At 38.5% G+C, this 13140-nt stretch overlaps 1 protein-coding gene across 18 annotated transcripts in view; it reads left to right on the top strand.

Annotated features, from left to right (window-relative positions):
- The window catches only part of LOC145542948 (uncharacterized), a 564353-nt gene that overhangs the window by 83436 nt on the left and 467777 nt on the right, over window positions 1-13140 (top strand). The window contains exon 3 of one of the 18 annotated variants that reach the window (XR_014080305.1): window positions 960-1802. The exons of the other annotated variants lie outside the window; for them this stretch is intronic. The gene's annotated coding sequence lies outside the window, so the exon portion shown is untranslated. Of the gene's footprint in view, window positions 1-959; window positions 1803-13140 lie in introns of those variants that run through there. 18 annotated transcript variants of the gene reach the window in all.

The following is a 13140-nucleotide window of genomic DNA, read 5'->3' as shown; positions in this document are numbered from 1 at the left end:
TCAGTACATTTCCAGAATGATGTATTAGTCCATTCTGACCACTACAACAAAAACCACAGACTGCGTAACTTATAAACAACAGAAATTTTTTTCTCACATTTCTGGCACTGGGATGTCCAAGATCAAGACTCTGGCAGATTTGGTGTCTGGCCAAGGCCTGCTTCTAATTTAGATGGTTGTCTTTTCTATGTAACATCACATGGGAGAGGGAGAAGGATCTCTCTGGGGTTTCTTTTATAAGAGCACTCATTTCTTTCTTGAGGGCTCTGTCTCGTACCTCATACCATCGCTTTGTGGGTAAGGATTTCAACATAAGAATTTTGGGGTGACATAAACATTCAGTCCATTGCAACAGGTTTCTTGGATCACCCAGATTTGTTTTGGTAATTTTACCCATCAAAATATATGATTAGTCAGAATTCAGGACCGGATCTTAAACAATCAGTAACATGGAGCCCCAAGGAAGATTGGAATTTGATTTTTTGAAAAGGGAAGGAGCCGAGAGTAGTGAAAATCAGTTTCCTAATTCTGTTGAGGACAAAATTTATGCCAGAGAAAAGAGGCTATTGGCCAGAAACATGGCTGCTGACCTTTAGAACAGCAAAGGAAGGTTTGGAGAATCGACTTGGCAATTAGAGGTCTGCCCAAAGAGGGCCATCTAGACTTTTTCTTGTCCAACGCTGGAACTCTTGTAGCAATGTATTCATTCAATAGCCATTTCCTTTACTGCTTCCTTGCTACAGTAAATGTGTTTGGTTTAGTAGCCAGATGGCCATGGCCAGTAGGAGAATCAGCCCTTTCCAGTCCTCAGGGAGTAAATCTTGGTAAGTCTAATTCTGTCACGGTAAGTCCAGCCACCTCCATGGTGATAAGCTTCAGAATGAGATGTGCAACGTAATTTCAACCTGTGAGTGTACTTCCGTTGGCAGAACTTGAAAGATTCTTTTTTTTATCCTTAGAATAGATACAAAGGAAAGTTCAGTTACTTATTGTCTCTGGTTGAAGCTGGGTAAGGAGATGATGCTGAATCTTCTGAATGTCCCGTCATTACGAGAGGAGGTAGCCAGAGGACCAGGCAGCATGTTGCAGATGACAGAGGACACAAACAGAAAGAAGCCAACACCTAAAGATGTTGCTGAAGAGCCAAATAACCAGCTCCTTAACTACTCTAACTTCCCAGCCTATTGTGACATCAGATAAAAAATTTCCTGACTTTTACTTGGATTTTCTTTACCTTTTAGTCAAAACTGGTACAGTATCATTGTAGGAAATTATATGTTCCATTGTTAGAATCCAGTCAGAAACTAACATATGTAATCACTGCTCTGTTGTCTTGCTAATTAATCCACTAAACGCTGGTCTAGAGATATTCCCTCATTTATGGATTCATTCCGTAAACGGTTATTGAGCCTTTGCCCTGGGCCAAGCACTGGGGATGAAGCCACGAACCAAATCAATATTGTTTCTACTTTCATGGAATTCATAATCGAGCAGAGAGTAGAGATGCTGAACATGTGTAGTTAGAACAAAATGTCTTGTGGATTCAATGATGCCTTTACCTGAAGCATCAGCATCTACCTTTGTAGGATGTGTGTATGCCTAATCACATCTACAGGCCATGGCAACCTGGTCCCCTTGTGATCAGACTGCAGTGGTTATGGGGCTTCACAGCTACAGCTGTGGAGTTATAAGAGGAGACTGTCCAGCAAGCACTTCAGGCTGCGCACTTTCTCCTAGGCATTTTAGTAATTGTATCCCAGTTTTGCTTTTCGGATTGGTACATTGGTAATAAAAAATGAAAATTAGAATGTATTAATAGAAATATATACTATGTAGTTCCCATAAATAGGAGGTAAATACAGGAATATTTACCTCTAATTATTCCAATTTAGTATTTGGGAGAGATGGTGAGCTATATTTTAAGGAGATGGTGTCCTTCATTAGTCAGAATTTTCTTTCCGATGTTTTCCCACTCATGGCCCCTTTTCTTCCACTCTGCAAATATTTATTCTTTGCTGTGCCCTAGGGATTCAGTGAATAAGCCAGTGAATAAAATTTTTTTTTTCATTTCATCCTTGAAAAGCTTTGTTGTAAGTTAAGAGTACCGGCTTGGGAGACAAACAGCAGGTCTTGAATATTGGCTGTGTCGCTTATTAATTGTGAGGCCTTGAGTACGTTGCAAGATCTCTTTGACTACAGACTCTTTGTATACAAAATTGTCAATAATTATAGTACACATAACATAGATGTTAATGGGGATTAAATGAGATAATGGAGGTAAATCATCTAGCTCCATGTCTGGTACAGAGTATTGCTCAGTAAATCATAACCACACTCAGAGATTAGGCATGTGCATAAGCAGCTCTAACACAAGCTAGCAGGCAGGAGGGCGGTAAGAGCTAGAGGGAAAATGCTTCACGGACTCAGAGGAAGGAGTCTCTGGAAACAGGAATCTGACCTAGGTTATCTCACCACTGCTTTAATATTTGGCCTAAAATTTCTGTTTTAATTAACCTTCAGTTAGAACATCCTCTAGCCTTTCAGGGGACAGACTCCATCTCGATGGTAGGCTTCCCTAGTGACTCAGTAGGTAAGGAATCTGCCTGCAATGCAATGTTCGGTCCCTGGGTTGGGAAGATCCCCTGGAGAAGGAAATGGCAACCCACTCCATTATTCTTGCATGGAGAATGCCATGGACAGAGGAGCCTGTCGGGCTGCAGTCCATGGCGTCGCAAAGAGTCGGACATGACTTAGCGACTAAACCACCACCACCACCACTGCTCATAGCATGACAGACTCCAAGCATTAACTCCTTGAAAGCTGGAGCAGAGATGGGAATAAGGCAGGGATGTCTATCCCCACTGCTAGAATAATAGCACTTTTTTGTCACAGAGATTGCTCTAAGATCTTGAATATTGGCTGTACCACCTATCAATTGTGAGACTTTGAGTAAGTTGCAGTAGTGCCAGATCAAAACCCTGTGATTTCAGAGAGCAGATGTTTTTGTTTCCCTGACTTTAATTCACTGATACTAAAAAAAAAAAAAAAAAAGACTGTTGGACTACACAACCTACAGAGGAGAATCAGTGATAAGAGCTGCATGTTCATAATGTACACAGTGCTTTGAATAGAGGGAACACTCAAAAGTCATCATTTAAATATTTATAATTATATATCCTATAATTCTTACTTATTAGTTTGCCATTGCTCCCATAGCAAATTACCAAAAACTTAATGGCCTTAAACAACTCAAATGTATTATCCTGTGTTTCTAAAGCTCAGAAGTTCAACACCGTTTTCCCCAGGCTAAAATCACTGTGTTCACAGCCTTCTTTCTTTGTAGAGATTCTATAGGTGGATCTGTTTTCTGCTCATTCACGTTACTGAGAATTCAGTCCCTTATGGTTGTGGGCATGAAACCCTTTGTCCTGTTGGCTGTCAGGTGAGGGCTGTTCCCAACCTCCAGAGGCCACCCATGTTTCCTGGCTCTTGGCTCCCTTCCTCTGTCTTAAAAGCCAGCAGTGGTGGGTTGAGTTCTTTCCCTGCTTGGAATCTCTCTTCCTTCTTCTGTTTCATCTCTACATTAGTGTAGAAAATTTCTCTGTTTATGAGTACTAATGAGAATAGATTGAAACCACCCAGATAAGCCAGGTTGTTCTCTCTGTCTCAAGATTTGGTACCCTTAATGATACTTAAAAGATCCCTTTGTCACAAAGGTAACATTCACAGGTTTTGAGTGATTAGGGAGTGCATGTCTTTGGTGGGGGACATTATTCTGACTCCTGTAGGTACCTTTCATGTTCTGGAAAGCACATCATAATCAGGTCTTTTAATTTTTTATCTTGGAGTTCTCGTTCTCTGCTTCATTTTCTATCCCCAACTCATCCAACATGGTAACAGATCTCTGTTTCCATACAGCAGTCTTGATAGCCACTCCTTTTTTCATGCATGGATGCTTTCTATACTGTAATTTTTCTCTCCTCTTCCTTCAGACGAATGATTTTCAGTTGTCAATCTGTTACTGTGACCATCTTTCTCATATCGCTCATATTTAGCTTTTGTCCCCACTTTTCTACCAAGTGGCTTTGTTATCATCCAGATTTTCCCTCTTCTCATCAGTATATGACTTCTGCATCCTAGGTTCTTAGAGAGAATGATTACTTTAAGACTTTATAGAAATGGGTTAAAAGAAAGAGGAGAAATGCAATAATTTGAGAAAATTTCTGCTTTCCAGCAATATGTTTTATTAAGTTTTCATTTAATCTGTAATGGATTTTTAATTACAAAATTATTGCCTACTCTGACAGTTGATGTAATATTAAAAGTATAATAAAATAATAACTAATCCTTAACCCCAGATAATCCTCCAGCTGGTTAATGGAACTTAACAGTTTGTATATCCTGTGTATCTTTCCATCCGTTTCTCTATGCTCATATGACTATATACATAAATAGAATCTTTTCATTTTCATTTGCTGTAATGGGTTGAATTGTATCCCTTCAAAATCCATATGTTGAAGTCCTAACCCACCATACCTCAGAATGTGACCCTATTTGGAAATAGAGCCATTGCAGATGTAATTAGTTAAGATGAAGTCTTTAGAGAGAACCCTAATCCAGTCTGACTGGTGTCCTCATAAAAGGGGAACTTTGAACACAGAACCATACATACAGGGAGAAGGCTATGTGATGGGGAAGGCGGAGTAGGGTGATGCTCCCACAAGCTGAGGAAACGTAAGATTTCCAGGAAAGAACCAGAAGCTAGGGAAGAGGCCTCTCTCACACAGTTCTTGGAAGGAACCAATCCCGCCGACACCTTGGTCTTGGACTTCCATCCTCCAGAGCAATGAGACAATACATTTCTGTTTCACTACTCTGTTTGTGGTGCTTGCTTACAGCAGCCTAGCAAACTAATGGGATCATATGTTACCTGTTATTTTGTGATGTGCTTTGTTCACTTAACATGTCGTGAACATCTGTTTTAGTAGTATATTTTAAAACAAGGGTATTTTCACATTCTGGATGGAAATGTGGAATGTAGGCCTGGAGTTGCTCAAGTCTCCTTTCCTCAGGTCAGGATTGGATCTGAGAAGCAGTAGAAGTCATGGGATAGTTTCCTTCGTGGGAAGTGGACCAGCACGGGTGCTGGCATGGATGGGGACTCAGAGTAGCCCGTTACTGTCTTACTCCTGAAGTCCCTTCGGGCACCAGCAGAATTAGACTAAAAAAAAAAAGAAAGAAACCTCCCTCATACTCCATGTGCAGATGTGACACCACAACATAAGGACTAGCTGAACAGGTAGGTTCCTGTTAAGTTTTTAGGAAAAACAATATCGAACAGATAACCAAACACATGCAAAGACTTCTGTAGCTTTGATACTCTAGGAATTTCTTTGACTTTTTCTACCTCAAGTAAAGGGATTCCCTGGTGGCTCACGTAAAAGAATCCACCTGCCAGTGCAGGAGATGTGGGTTCAATACCTGGGTCAGGAAGATCCCCTGGAGAAGGAAATGGCGACCCACTCCAGTATTTTTGCCTGGGAAATCTCATGGACAGAGAAGCCTGGCGAGCTACAGTCCATGGGGTCATAGAGAGTCAGAAACGACTGAGCAACTAAACAACAACAACAACAACAACAACAACAACAACTTCAAGTATGGACTCTATGGGAGAGGGCGAGGGCGGGATGATATGGGAGAATGGCATGGAAGCATGTAAATTATCATATGTGAAACGAATCACCAGTCCAGATTCAATGCATGATACAGGGTGCTCGGGGCTGGTGCACCGGGATGACCCAGAGGGATGGGATGGGGAGGGAGGTGGAAGGGGGGTTCTGGAAGGGGAACACATGTACACCCATGGTGGATTCATGTCAATGTATGGCAAAAGAAATACAATATTGTAAAGTTAAAAAATAGAAAACTAATTAAAAAAAAAAAAAAACCAGCCTGTAGGACTCCAATGGTGAAGATGCAGTAGTCCCTATAACTGAGAGATTCTTGATAGGGGGGAACTAAAACCTCATGTAGGTAAGTGGCTGAGGGATTTATCCTCATGAATATTTTTAAGATGGGTGTGGGTGGGCAGGAAGTGAAGTGGGGATTGTTTGTACTCCCAGGGGATATGGTAATGTCTATAGCCAGTTTCTACTAACCATAATTCCCATGGTGTCTAAATAATAATCAAATTTTGAGTTAATTCTAGTCCACAGCAAATAGGACACTGCTCTCAGAGCATTTTATATGCCTTCTAGGTCCAGTCTTCCAAAAGTTTTAAAAGTGTGTACGGCAAGTAGCATGCCAGGAATTCTGTACATATTCATGCCATTCTTGGAGTGATTTATCCATGAAATGAAACAGCAATGGAATACTAGTCAGATATTGCTTCCTTTTAAGGTCACTGGTCCATAGCAAAGCACACTTTGTATGGAGATTGAAATAGGAAGGTTTATTTAGGAAGAAGACATTGTGCTTATTTTGCTAGTCTATCAGGTAATGTTTTGTTTTGCCCAAAAATGGTAGGAATTTGGTTCTACTGAGTTATCAGCAAAATATGAGAATAGTATCTAAGAATATTCTCAACTTGAGTTATATTTCTTAAGTTGATGTTTAATTATTTTGACATTTATGCCAACTCTGTTTCCATTTAAGTTTTACATTTATTTTATCTTCCAGACTTTTCTAAATCGCAAGTATAACTTTAACCTATAATAATCACTTCATTAACAGAAGGGGTCCACTATTTGTCAATGTTTTGTTTAAGATACTTAAGGATTTATTTTAAATAGTAGCATACAACTCCTGTGATAATACATACTTGGCCACATGGGCAGAATAAAATAGATTAGATGATTATATATAAATCAACTATAGGCCCAAACCAAACAAACGTTATTTCTCTTTTTTAATTTCCTTAGGGTCTTGTATGTGGGAGATAATTTTTTGTATGGGACCTTCAGACTGATGTTTGAGACTTCTGAAGTACAGATCTGATTTCCTGTAGCAAAAGGGAGACGGGTGATTACCTTGTAAGAATAATTCCAAGGGGCTAAGAGAACATAGGTGTATCTATGCCTGAGCCAAGCTAAATCTTTCCCAGCCTAAAGATTTTCAAAATTTTATGTTGATCTTCTTTCCTATATCATCAGCCTATAATGATGGAAAAACAGATAGGTAATGATTTGGGGATAAACACACTTACAAGGAACCAATTGAACTATTTTGCATGGTGCTTAGAATTTGATAGTGGCACATGAGCCACCAATGCTACTTTGGGCTGATTAAAAATTTGCCAAACCCTGGAAGAAAAAAAGATTATTTCAATAGATAACTATCAATATGAAGGCAGGTATATGAATGTAGTGGTGTGAAAAAAACTTTTAAGGAAAAGAATTCTATTTTGCCTTAGAAGATAATGAGAAAACTCAATGCTATGAATCTGTAGTCAGAGAATTTGAGACTGTCACATTATCCATACTTCCATTTCCCAGAATATTTTATTCCCTTTACTTAGTTTGTAAAAATAGAATGAAGATAGAATAGGTGCAAATGCCAAGGAGGAAAGATACTTGGATTTCATCTTTTCCAAGATTGCTTACTAATACTATTCTGTTTTCTGTTTTATACTAAAATGCATTAATTTTCTAAAATAATATTTGGGAGAATGTACCATCCTAATAAATAATAACATTCTCTTTGTAATCCATGCATGTATTGTTAATATAGACTAGTAACTGTATAATATATATAAAATGTATAATAGAAGTTGATCTTTGTTTTGTTTCATAGTTTGATACAGATGAATGTAGGGCTCTGGTCCATATGGTCACTCAGGAAATCAAACTCCTTCTCTTAAGTGGCTCTACTGTCTTCTAGGACTTTGTTTTCCTTTGTATTCAGCTACACATGTGGGGGAAGTAAGAGAAGGTGGAGAAAACTTATCCAGGCTCAACTGTATTGCCCTTGAGGTGGTACATGTCACTTCTACTTGTATTTCATTGGCTGGAACTCAGACTGGTGATGCTATCTAACTATGGAGGGGTGGGGTGGGATGGGGAGGGAGGGGCACTGAGAAATGTAGTCTGGTGGTGGGGCCAGAAGAAGAAAATTCTCTGCCACAATATGTAATGATTTTCAGATAAATACAAAGAAATAAAATAGGTTTGATGCTAAAGGCAGTGTAAGAGATACTGATATTTACATCCATACAGTGCTTATTATTATGAATACCAAGTTTCTTTATACCATAGAGTCATTCACTTATTTATTCAACAAATATTTATTGAGTGCCCCCTGTGTGCCACTTTGCTAGACACTGGTAGTATGGTGGTGAGCCAGATAGTCATAGTCCCTGACTTCATCAAGTTATCAGTTTAGTGGTGAAGACACATATGCTAATTAATGTGTCATTTCAAAATATCCAGATGCAATTTTGCAGTACTTCTGGGTCATACAAGGCCGCGTAAAGAATGTTTATTGAGTTTCCCTTCAAATCTGTCTTTGTTGTGTCTCATAATTATTTTTTAGTTAATTAATATGTCTTTATCCATCAAGTATAATAATTTTCAGAGTATCTAGTGGATGATTGTCATTCCTTAGAGATAGTTAGTGGAATTGGAGAGTTTTCTTTATTCAGAGTTGGGTTTGAGCCAGTTCTATCATTTTATAACCCTTGATAAGTGTTTTTAAATGGAAGTCGTTTTATTCCATTCCTTTCATACTTTTACCACGAAGATATAAAAAAATATTACCTATTTTGCAACTTGGGCCACTCCTCCAACAGAACTGACTCGAGAGGTGAGTAACTTGAATTACTGGAACAGCCTCGTAGAGGTTTTGGCAGACAGTTGGTGAGAACAGTCTGTATATTGGGAATGGGCTGATTGGCTTCTCACCCTAGGACAGGCTGTCAGAAACCTCATGTGGTTGAATCTGCTCCAGCCACAGCCAGCCACAATCTCCTTAGGTGAGACCTTCTCAGGGATGCCCCAACATGAGAAGGGACTCAGTACTTTTTTCATAGACTGTGGTTATACTAATTCTTACTGATTTCACCATCAGAACAGGAACGGCTATATTAGGCCAGTTAGAAACACAGGTTTGGGAATGTCCTAGTGGTTCAAGTATTTGGTGCCTTTTATTTTTAGAGGCACACAGATATGAGAAGGCATCCTTATGTAACTGTGCCGTAGAGGAAGACTGACATTTCTCACAGACCCTTCCTGAAAGCGTCCTGGCTCCCCAGGGCTGACGGGGTGGGAGGTGGGAGTTGTGGCAGCTGTAATCTTGAGTTCAAAATTAGTCGAAGAGCTACAGGTCTCATTTGAGGCTATTTGATCTCCCTGGAGGCCCAGCAGCCTGGGGGCAAAATTGAAATCTATGGAGATTGCTAGAGAATGTTCTCTCCAGGACCAAAAGAAAATCTAAATTTACAGCAATTCTTTTAGAAGAAAAATAATTCCAAGGGTGTTTGATCTTTCCCTGTGTACAATTGTAATCACCATGAAATACAAAAATATTGAATATTAATATTTCAGTAACTTTAAACTTTGCTGATGTTCACAGCTGACACTGAGCTCAAACAAGATAACCAAACCTTAGAAAAAAGAAGGCTTCTGCACAAATAACCTCATCATGATGCTGACCTCCCTTTTTTCCAGAAAAGAAGCCAGAAATGATTGAAACTCTAGTCTATTAATATTTCATCATGAGCTTTCCTCTCTGACATATGGGAAATATCATTTATGAGTAGATGCCAGTCCATAAGGAATGAGATAAACTGTCTGTGGAGTATTAAAGGGATAAGATTATGTCTGGTATTAATTGACTTATTTTTGAGATACATCTCATCTCCAGAGGAATAATTTCTTTCTGTAGCTTCTAGAGTTGCAGCTCACTTTTATTATGTTTTGGGTATATTGGTATACACACAAACACACACAACACATACACACCCCATTTATTTAAGTGACAGAAATGGAAAATTCAGCACCTGGGTGTTTGAAAGATGTTTCTAGTGAAATATTTCAATTTCTTAGCTATTTCTTAGGTATTTGGGGAAAAATCAATTACATGATAAATTTTTTTCATACTGAAATAATATAATGGTTGCCAACTTGCAACTACTTCTGTCATAAATTAAGTGATAAAATTTTTCCACTGGAATTTTTGTCTTGCCAGAAAGGATTCCCCAATTTCTTACTTGTGAAGAGCAGCTCTTTTTGAAATCTAAAGTAAAATTCAGAGTAAAACCCTGTGAGAATGAAGAGACTAAATGTTATTTGGAATAAATATAGTTGCTATTCTTGTTCAAACATATAATGTTAAAACATATATTTGTCCAATATTTCTGGGCCTCTAAAATTGAATTTTTCTCAGACTATCTATTATCAGCAGCAACAACAACTGGGACATAAAAGAGAAAAAATGGAAGGGGGCAAACAGGTGGCTTGTTATTCTTTGTGTTCTTAACTTTTCCTTAGCAGAATCAACTACTCTTTGACTTCTTGAGTGATTTCTCTTTTATTGGAGGCACCATTATATGATTTTAAGCTTAGTTAAAAAATTGTATTACTTGAGATGCTTTTTAGGAATTGTTTGCTGTAGCTATTCTTCTTAGTAGATGAGTATTAGCCATGGTTCTTTAGGAGATAATTCATAGAAAAGTAGTTGTTATGTTTCTACAGTGTGTGATGGTAGGTATGTGAAGTGTGTGTGTATATGTGTGTTTTGCATGTGTGAGCAGTTTCCATGGGCTAAGACCCAGAAATAGAACATATAATTTTTATTTACTGATGTTTAATGTCTGCCAGGTGGATGACCAAATTCCAAATTATGAACTTTTATCTGTAAGTTAAAAACATTTGTCAAAGATTGTAGAGCTTTTTCTCAAATGCTCCAATATGTAGACTTTCTGCTTAGCTGGTTAGTCATCTGAAAATGTAGTCAGGAAAGTCATCTATCATAAACTCTGCTAGTGGGTCTGAATATAAAACTTGTCTCTCCATCTGGCACTCTCTTACCCTCAGATTCAGGTGGGGCTATCCATTTTCAACCAGCTTCCTGAAGGCTGTAGGGCCTGGATTTAGAGTTGAATACTTGGTTTTAAGAACTGCATCAACATTTTTTATTATTTGTGTACTTTTAAAAACTTTCTTATTTGTGTTTTATCACTTAATAGCTTCTAATCTTTTTACAAATCATGGATAATGATAACCTACTGTATAGGATTTTATCAGGAGTAAATAATAAAAAGGGGGCAGACTACTTTTCTTATAAAGTCTATAAGAGATGCTAGGTGTTATTTTTGTTTCAAAATGTGAAATCACATGTTCCACTCACCCTGTTCTTCAGCTTGTTTATCCACTGAATAGAGTTATATTGAGTCTCTACTAAGTGTCAGATCCTGGGCAGGTAGTAGGGTAGAGTGATCACACCTGGAGGTCCTACCTTAAGCTAATTGCTCAATAAGAAATCTGACTTTAAAGAAATACATTAATATCTGTGTAATCATGTCTGGTGATACATGCTGAGGTGGAAGAGTACTCATTTCTAGAAGGTATAATGGAGATTGAATTTAGATTGTAGGTCAGGAAGGGCCTGCTCGAGGGATTGATAGCCTCTTGATGTTGGATTATAAGGAAGAGCTGGGTAGGTGGCTGCTGCTGCTAAGTTGCTTCAATCGTGTCTGACTCTGTGCGACCCCATAGACGGCAGCCCACCAGGCTCCTCCGTCCCTGGGATTCTCCAGGCAAGAACACTGGAGTGGGTTGCCATGTTCTTCTCCAATGCATGAAAGTGAAAAGTGAAGCTGAAAGTGAAGTCATGTCTGACTCTTCACGACCCCATGGACTGCAGCCTACCAGGCTCCTCTGTCCATGGGATTTTCCAGGCAAGAGTACTGGGTAGGTGGAGGGGGTCACTATGTCTTCCCAACAGAAGGAGTAGCATGGGCTGTTACCATGGTCTGGGAAACGAGGCTAGTGTGCTGAAGGAGTTGAGTGATGGCCATTGTGCCTGCAGGGTAAAGATCTGGGGGTGGGGGTGCGATGAATGATGAAGGATAATGCTGGAAAGGCAGGCATGGGCTAGACCTTACAAAGATTTGTGTTTTATTGCAAATTTGGTTGGACGCTATTAAAGTGTTGGGAGCAGGTGAAAGGCATGAACTGATTTATGTTTTAAAGAATGTAAATCCAAAGTAATAAACCATATTATCAGCCATGCCTATAATATCTCTTGGTGACTCTTAAACTCATCATAAACATTCAAACAATTTACAAAAGCAAAAGGAAGAAAAAATTCACTGTGAATTCCATCATTCAGAGAAAGTCATTCTTAATAATTAGGTAAACTTTTACATGGTATGTGTACATGCCTACCAATTTTATATTCAGATTATCAGACTAAATTGTTCTTTGCTCCACTGGCCTTAATAAACATTCAAAAACATACTATGATTATCTTTCCATGTCAGCAGTGATGTACATCAATATGCTTGATGGATGCTTGGTTGTCCATTGTAGTCAGTTACACTAACTGGCTAAATCAATTCCTTATTGATGACTTGTAGCTGTTTCCGATTTTTTGCTAACATACTGATGTGGTGGGCATCTTTGTACATAGATATATTTCTTATATGTGATTATCTCATTAAAGCAAATGTTGAAAAAGGACTATGCTGGATTAATGAACTTGTACATTTTATGTTTTCGTGCATATTGCCAACAGTTTGGAATTTACATTAGAGGATCATATGACGAAGAATCGGAAAATTTTTTCTAAACAAATAGCCAGGTGTCTTATTCACTGCAAAGCAGGCTGGGATTTTAAAGCAACATAAACACCAATTTTACTCTTTGAACTCTTTGTAAGGCTGGTTTCTCTCATTCCTTTGTTTTATCTGTATGCATGTCAGTTTCTCTTACTGGACCATAAACTCCTTTTAGTGATAGAAATGTTTGCCTTGGGCCATATGAAGCTTCTGTTTCAGCTGGGCTATTTACTAGCTGCAGAACCAAAGACAGTGGGCTATTAAAGTGGTGGTAATTTAGCTTTAAAATACTCTAGCATGGACCATAATATGTGAGAGTGAGTGAGTCTAAATTAGTTTTAATTCATGCCTAGTTAATATTTGAA

Source organism: Giraffa tippelskirchi, chromosome 3, assembly GCF_054371585.1.
Source record: "Giraffa tippelskirchi isolate mGirTip1 chromosome 3, T2T-mGirTip1v1.2.pri, whole genome shotgun sequence".
Lineage (NCBI taxonomy): Eukaryota > Metazoa > Chordata > Mammalia > Artiodactyla > Giraffidae > Giraffa > Giraffa tippelskirchi.
The sequence above is the reverse complement of the archived record's forward strand: the minus strand, read 5'-3'. Positions and strand labels throughout refer to the sequence as shown.